This window comes from Echiichthys vipera (assembly GCF_963691815.1).
Source record: "Echiichthys vipera genome assembly, chromosome: 13".
Taxonomy (NCBI): Eukaryota; Metazoa; Chordata; class Actinopteri; order Perciformes; family Trachinidae; genus Echiichthys; species Echiichthys vipera.
The window spans coordinates 10,181,173-10,188,672 of record NC_139838.1 but is presented as its reverse complement, the minus strand read 5'-3'; positions in this window follow the sequence as shown (position 1 = coordinate 10,188,672).

Sequence of the window (7,500 nt, the reverse complement as noted above, 5' to 3'; positions counted from 1 at the left end):
AAACCCCTTTTATGAATATACTGTATTTATGGATGTGGTGCTGAGTTGTATGCTTTAACCTGAATCAGTGTTACAGTTAAAATTCAGTGTATTTATTTATTCATTTGCATGGCCTTTTGTTTGAAAGATCAACCTGAATTAATTCTAATGTGTCATTTTGATTGGATTCCACAGTGGTACAGCTGCAAGCTTAAAGAGTATCTGCCACGCATAATTTACGTTAAGTGCCATTATCTATGCTGTGTTCCATTTCCAAGTGATGTGTTCCATTTACCTCGGAAGTTGGATGTCTAAACTGGTAATGAAGTCACACCTGCGTTCCAGTATCACAAATCAGAAAAGCGTTTATTTAACATAGGGGTTTATTAACCATTTGATCACAATACATTACACTGTCCTGTATTTGCGTGTGCAAAAATGACTGATTTAATGAGACACAAATAAGACAGAAGTACTAATAAACAGTATGCTACTTGTAGCTTTTACTGTGCACAGAACAGCCATCTTGGATTGTGATGTCTCCCAACTTTCAGAGTCAGAAATCCAACTTTAGGGTGCGCTCCAGTTGGATTTACAACTGGAAACACAAGAATTCCGACTTCCAAACTCTAATGGAACACACCATTAGTGTCAATACAGAAGGTAGTGTTCCCAATATGTAATGAAGACAAAAGTAAAGTGCAACACACATTAGCAGCATCACCTAGCATTGTGCCCATTGGCATACAGAAAACGGTACTGTAGTCGGGATGTGCGGATTGTTGCTTTCTGCTTTCTTGGAGAGCTGATGCAAGTGATGCTGGAAAACAGAAAAGTGGTGATGCTGATGTGTTAACACACATCTCTCTGGTGCCTGTTATTTGGCTTAGGTACATAGAAAACAAAGGTATGCTATGGGTGTGTATGTCCCATAGGCTGTTTATTGGACAAAACGTCTCCACTTCCTCCTACTATGGAAAAATGAAGCCAAAATTTCCCAGATATGAGTGCTGGCTTCTTGCGCTGGTGATCTCGTTTGGAGCCATAAACTGTGCAGTAGTGATGGGACAATGACAACATTACCGTAATATCAAGGTCCGACCCGTACACCCTCCGGACTCATTCACATCCAATCAACGAATAGTAGTGGCTGGTCTAGCTCCACGGTATCCGTACCGTACCATTTAATGGCATCCTAGAGGTACCAAATAAAAATCGTACGGGTGGGTCTGTTGTTTCGGCCCGCTTTATAATGGAAACATAGTGTATTGCATACCGTACTGTACCAAACTGAACCGTACCAAGCAGTGGAAAGATGCCATTAGGCTACATTCACACACAGCTCCGGCAAATTGATGCAGGGTTTTCTGGAAGTGGAAGAGTCACTTATGGCCAGGGGGACAATTACTCTAAAGCACGGGGCACGGTATGGATGGACAATGTGTGCGCGCCCTTCAGAGTAGTGACTGAGTTTCACGTTCCCTCACAGACCTGAAATTAATGTTCACTTCTTTTTTTCAAAAAATGAAAAGCTAAGGAAATATGCTAATTTTCTTTCTTGATGAAAGTTAGATGACAAGATTGATACTACTCTCACATCCATCTGTTCAATATGAAGCTGGTGCCAGGTGTCAAGTACAACATCTTTCCCAATTAATTGTCCATGGAGCAGTTCGACATGTTTTACTTGATGACATCACAATTTTTAGTTTTAACACCCATGTCTTTGAAATTGGGAGAGAGTTATTGATGTAATATTTTTGGACTATCTTAGACCATAGGAATATCATATATTGAATTGTGAAAATGAAAATAGTCCCCCTTTAAAGCGTTGACATTGTTAATGTTCTTTTCTGGCGATATGGATGATATGTTCTCTTTCAAAGGCATCCTCACCATAACAAGAATAGCATGGGGAAAACACTTATTATTTATTTATTTGGCATGAAAATGATCCAGCTTCAGTCATGATGCATCAGTGTCACTCTTCACAAAGACATACGCATTTAAATGAATGCCTATACAATCAAATGCAATGCACTAACAGCCCTACAGTAAACGTCACATTTGTGAAGTTTAAAATGCTCACTTTTTGTCAGACAGGTGTTGATTAAACTTTATGGTAATTTAAGAATTTGTAAAGTTTTTATATTGAATTGCATATATTGTACAGGTGTTACCGTTTGCACCTCCTGTACATACAGTACCTTAAATCACAGACACACCCCCACATGCACACACACAAACTCACCACCTCCTCCATCACCTCCACACATGCACACTCACACAAACAGACGGTCAAATAGACATACAGTCTGTCATATTTGCGGCTGGTAAACAAGCGCAGAGAGGCTGTTAAAGCCAGCAAGCTGGGTAAACCAGAGACAACAGAGTGCTTAATGAACTGGGCTGCCTCCCAGCACAACATCTCATCATCACTTGGACTTAAACAAACCACTCAGCTGCTAATTGGCTGAGCTGCATGGAGCCGCTGTGAGGAATGTACGCTCCCCACCTCCACTGTTGCTTCTCAAAGGCTTGACAGACAGCAGCAAGACAGACTCTCTGTTATTGAGTCTTTGCACAGATATGTGACAGTCTTGCCTTCTGTTGGGCTCGACATCCATACATGCACTGAGTCACTGTATAGCCGTGTGCTTTATTTACGTTTTTCAACTATACTATATATTTTAAAACACAGTTTAAGGTTAAAATCTGTTTAGTGCACGACATTTTCCAAAAAGCACTTATCAATCAAACACTGCAGCAAAACTGCTCTTTTCTTCTTTTGTTTAGCTACTGTGGCTATCGCCGATGATGCTATAACTACCCAGTTATTTTTCCTCCTCCTCTTCTTCTTCGTCTTCTTCTTCTACCCCTGTTTATTTCAAACAAACAAATAAGGCCCACAACTTCCTGTGTGCCAGAGGATTTCACCCAGGAAATCCCTACCAGACACCAGGTGTTTAGATTAGCGAATGCAAAGATTCATAAACTGGGTGTAAGCTGATTTATATTATTTGCAAACAAACATGTATTTATATGAAATGTTGCAGATATTTATTCACTGCCATTTGTTCTCATGTGTGTTATATCCGTTTAATTATGCTGTGGTACCATCTCAATTTACCCTTATTGTCATTATAAGGTCATTATCTTATTCTTTTGTCATTCCTCAGTTTATATGGTGATTTTGATAAACATACCATCTCATGACTTATACACTAAAGTATTTGGGCTGATTTCAATACACCCAAAGGGTTCTCCTTTGGGTCAGACCAACCCTAGTTGCAGGGTGGAGATGTTTCGAGCGAGTGTAGGGTTTAGGAGGAAGTTGATAGAGCTTAAGAGAAGGAAGCACACCCAAATGGCTCGTTGTGAAAGCCTGGAAGTAACAAAAAAAACCTCAGCAGTTAGTTCAAGTTCATGTATCTGTTTGCTTTCCTGTACCTTAGGTTTATTGATGGAGGGTGAAAATAATTGTGACAAGGATATGAATGATATGGATATTGGGATATGGGTATAGGGCGGATTTCAATACTGAGGATAATACTTGTTTTTACGTTTTTTTTTTTATAAAAGATTTTAAATGGATTGATTGCTCATATTAAATTTTAGAGCAATGTTGACCATTTACATGCCAGAAATGTACCACAATTGCAATGATATCTACAACATAGATATATCTACATATAATAATAGTGTTTTCTGAAGCATCCAAACCCCTCAGGACAGCTTTTACTGAGTGTTCCCACGATTAAAACCAAGCGAGGTGAAGCGGCTTTAATTTCTGTGCTCCTCACCTCTGGAACACCTGGCGTATACATTATCATTTACTGCAGCTTTTTACTGTCTTTTGAATGCCATGGTAAATGGTTTGGAGCGAATACACTAAGCTGCACAAAGCACAGTTTGGTCAGAGGTTGGCGCTATAGCTTTAAGCATGACTATAATCATAGAGTAGAAGAAGAAGAGGTTGCTAATTGGAAACAAAACAAGTGGCCTTGGCTCTCTAACCCATAGTTTGGTGCTTCATCTACTGTAAAATAGAACAGTGGAAAAAGTTCTTCAGGAATTGGGTTCAATTGTCCAGTTTTAATGGTTCTATCATGTTAGCTAGTGCTGTCCACGTTTCATGCTGTGTAGAGAAGAAGATGAAGATGTAATGGGATTAGGAATAATGCCAGCTGATTAGTCATGCAAGTTAAATGTTCACTACATCAGTAACTTATTTCGGACTATATATTTCCATATCTCATTTGGTGCATCAACTCTTTTTTGTCAAAAATCACCTCAAGTGACCGTACCAAGTTTTTTTTTTGCGCAATTGATGAAGTTTTATCAGATTTGGCCATTTCCATCCAGGGTTTCTAAGCAATACTTCCAAATGTGTATACAAATCATTTTATGGAAATGTCTTGTAATATTAACTCCAGATGATATTATATAATAGTGTAGATATGGATTTATTTTTGTCACTTGACTGCTCCACATGACAATTTAGACTCATCATCATTTAGATCTCGTGAAGGTAAAATCAGGGCCATGTGAATCAACTTTTATGACATGAGTGTGACAGTGTGTTCAGCAAAATCACATCTTCACCGCTATCATATCAGCCATTGGACACATAACACTATAGGCTGGTATATCACTCATATTGGTGGGCCAATATTGGCTTAAATCTTTCAGTTTTATCTGCTGTCACTGCAGTCAAACTGTAATTAGTCCAACACACAGCAACATCAACAACATCTGACTTTAACATAAGACCTGGCATAAAGGTTGGGTTTTTTTTTAAACCCACAATAAGAACATGACATTATATAAAGCGGGAGCTCGAATTTCATCTGGATGAAAGAGACTCAGCCCCTCACCATCTCCTTCTCGCCAGCAGTTAATAGGTGATTAGGCTGTGTTGCAGACTGTGGGCCACGGGGAGCCAATTGATCTGACCTTTGAACCGTCACTCTGATGGAGGGGGTGGCTGGAGGTCAGGCCTGTAAGGGATACCCTCTTTATCCTTCCCCCAGAACAGGAGCTCAAAGCATGGGGAGGCACCCAGCCAGGTTCCGAGGGTCTCTGGGGCCCCCCACCACCAGCATTGCATTCATATGGTCAATATGAGCCAAACAGCAAACACCTCATACTCTGAGACCCTGCAAAGCTTTGACCTGAGTGTCTTTGATTTTCCCATGGGTATCTGAAGCTTCAACTTTATCAGGAAAAAAAATATTGCATGTAAAAACATTTGTTACACAATATCTGACATAGGTGATACATTTTGATTGGAGGATCTGTGTCAGTCCTGAAGTGAAGACTGAGCTGATCCTTCTCTCAGTCAAGGACTTGTAGGGGATTTTCAGTGGAGAGGACTGTGTAATGCCACTTCTCTTTGAGGTATCCATTGAAGTCAGCACTATTGCATTAAGCTTACTGGTCTTCCTAAGGGCACCTTTTCATCACAACCCACACACACATACACAGCCACGCACACACACATCCCTTCCCTCACACTCCCCCTTTTAAGTTCAGGTATTGTCTTTGACAGCATTATAACGGTATCATTCCGCTCCCACTGAGAACAACAAAGACAAGTAACGCCAAGTCCTAGAACGCAGCAATGTGTGTGTGTGTGTGTGTGTGTGTGTGCTCTTTAAAGCAATGCTAATGGGCCCTAAGAAGCATTAAAGTGACCCCTACTGTAACAAAAGAGTTAATAATCCGTTTAGAAAACAATCAGAACCCTGGCCATGAGAAAAGCCCCCTGCTAAGTCTTTCTGTAAAGAGTAGGAGGAGGAATTCACCTTTTTTTTCAGTCAGCAATCTTGTTGAACATCGCTTGTTTTCACCGCTCTCTCTACGGGGAATGATGGAACTGTATTTAATGGCAGCACTCAGCCGCAGTCGGCAAATTAAAAAGACAACGCGGCGGACTTTCATGACCGGGGCGGCCGTTTTTGAGCGATTCAAAGTGACCCATGTCGGAGGTCAGGGTTTGTTATCAGCTCCATCCACTGTAAATGAGTCCCATTGGACTTCTAAAGCAGCGATTAACAAACAAACACTGGCACACCCGTTAATTGCTAATGATAGGCTCTTTGTCTTGTTTTTCCCCTCTGGGTCAAAATGTTACATGATCCATCTCCAGGCGAGAGGCTGTCTGGTCACACTGCCACCAGTATAATAGGTGATATAAGCCATTAAGACTATGAATGTCAAATATCATGGTGATTAAAAAAAGTGTTGGAGAGTGATAAAATGAGTACGAGCTCAGTGTGAGGGACTATTAAACGTTGGGCAGCTGAATGTTACCTCAGGCTGGCAGGCTTATCTGTTATGTGTCAGGGCGATCCATCTGTTTTAACATCAGGTCAGAGCTGAATCTATCACTGCTTATCTTTGCTGTCAAGTAGGTGAGGATAGGTTTTTCTTTATCTCTGCTGCTTGCCCTTCCTTCCCTGCCTCAGCTCTCTCCGGGATCTCTGACATCCTGGAAACCGATCACAAAGCCTGCGGAAGACAATTTATTTAGAGAAATAAAACAACAACGGAAGGAATGTGACAATTAAGTGTGATCATTTTTTGCTTCTTTGCAAAGCACGTCAGCTCTTATCAAGTGTCATCCTCTTGACTTTGGAGGAAGGGGCCCGCCTTTATCTGCTTTGTTTTTCAGGAAATTAAGATTTGTTTTATGAAAACGACAGAAGAAACCAGTGGGATTATTTTACCTTATCAACAAGATTTCTCATTCAGTTCAGAGATATTTTAACATCATGTGACACAGAATTGAAAAATGTGATCAAATACTCATTACATTACTCATTATTAAGTATGTGTTACTTACTACGGAAATGGGAACACATTATGATAATTTTCAGGTTTATATTCAAACATGTTTACATGCTTTGATGTTATAAAAACACCTTATTTTTCTCATACTGTCTGTCTGAATATACCTATATTTACCCTCCCTGTGAAGGCCCTTTCTCTCTTTCTCTCTCTCTCTCTCATATATATATGAGAGAGAGAGAGAGAGAGAGAGAGAGAGAGAGAGAGAGAGAGAGAGTGGAGACATAAAAATGTACAGAAGTCCTGACGTCTCATTTCAATACGAGCTCTGAAGATGGGCTGTGTGTATTTTTCCAGCGATTGACCGTTTTTACAATATTTATATAGCACCTCAACCTGCTTTATAATAATTAAAGGCACAGATATCTATTTTTTCTTTTTCTATTACAATATGGGACATTTAACAGGAAATATAATTAGTTTCATTGCTTGCAACGTTACTTTTGTTACTCAGACCAACTCTGTTGAAGAGTCCTTTGACAGCAGAGCCATGTACACTCAAATTCAACACATGTAGAAATAGATTAAAATGCATTGACTGACCACTATCAGATTCCCTGAATGCATGCAGCAGTACATTAGAAGTCTTGGAGCTGGGGGAGCCACTCGTCCTCCAACTCTGCTGCAAGAAGTCGGCCTTACCCATGGCTAATGTTGGCAGAACAGCTA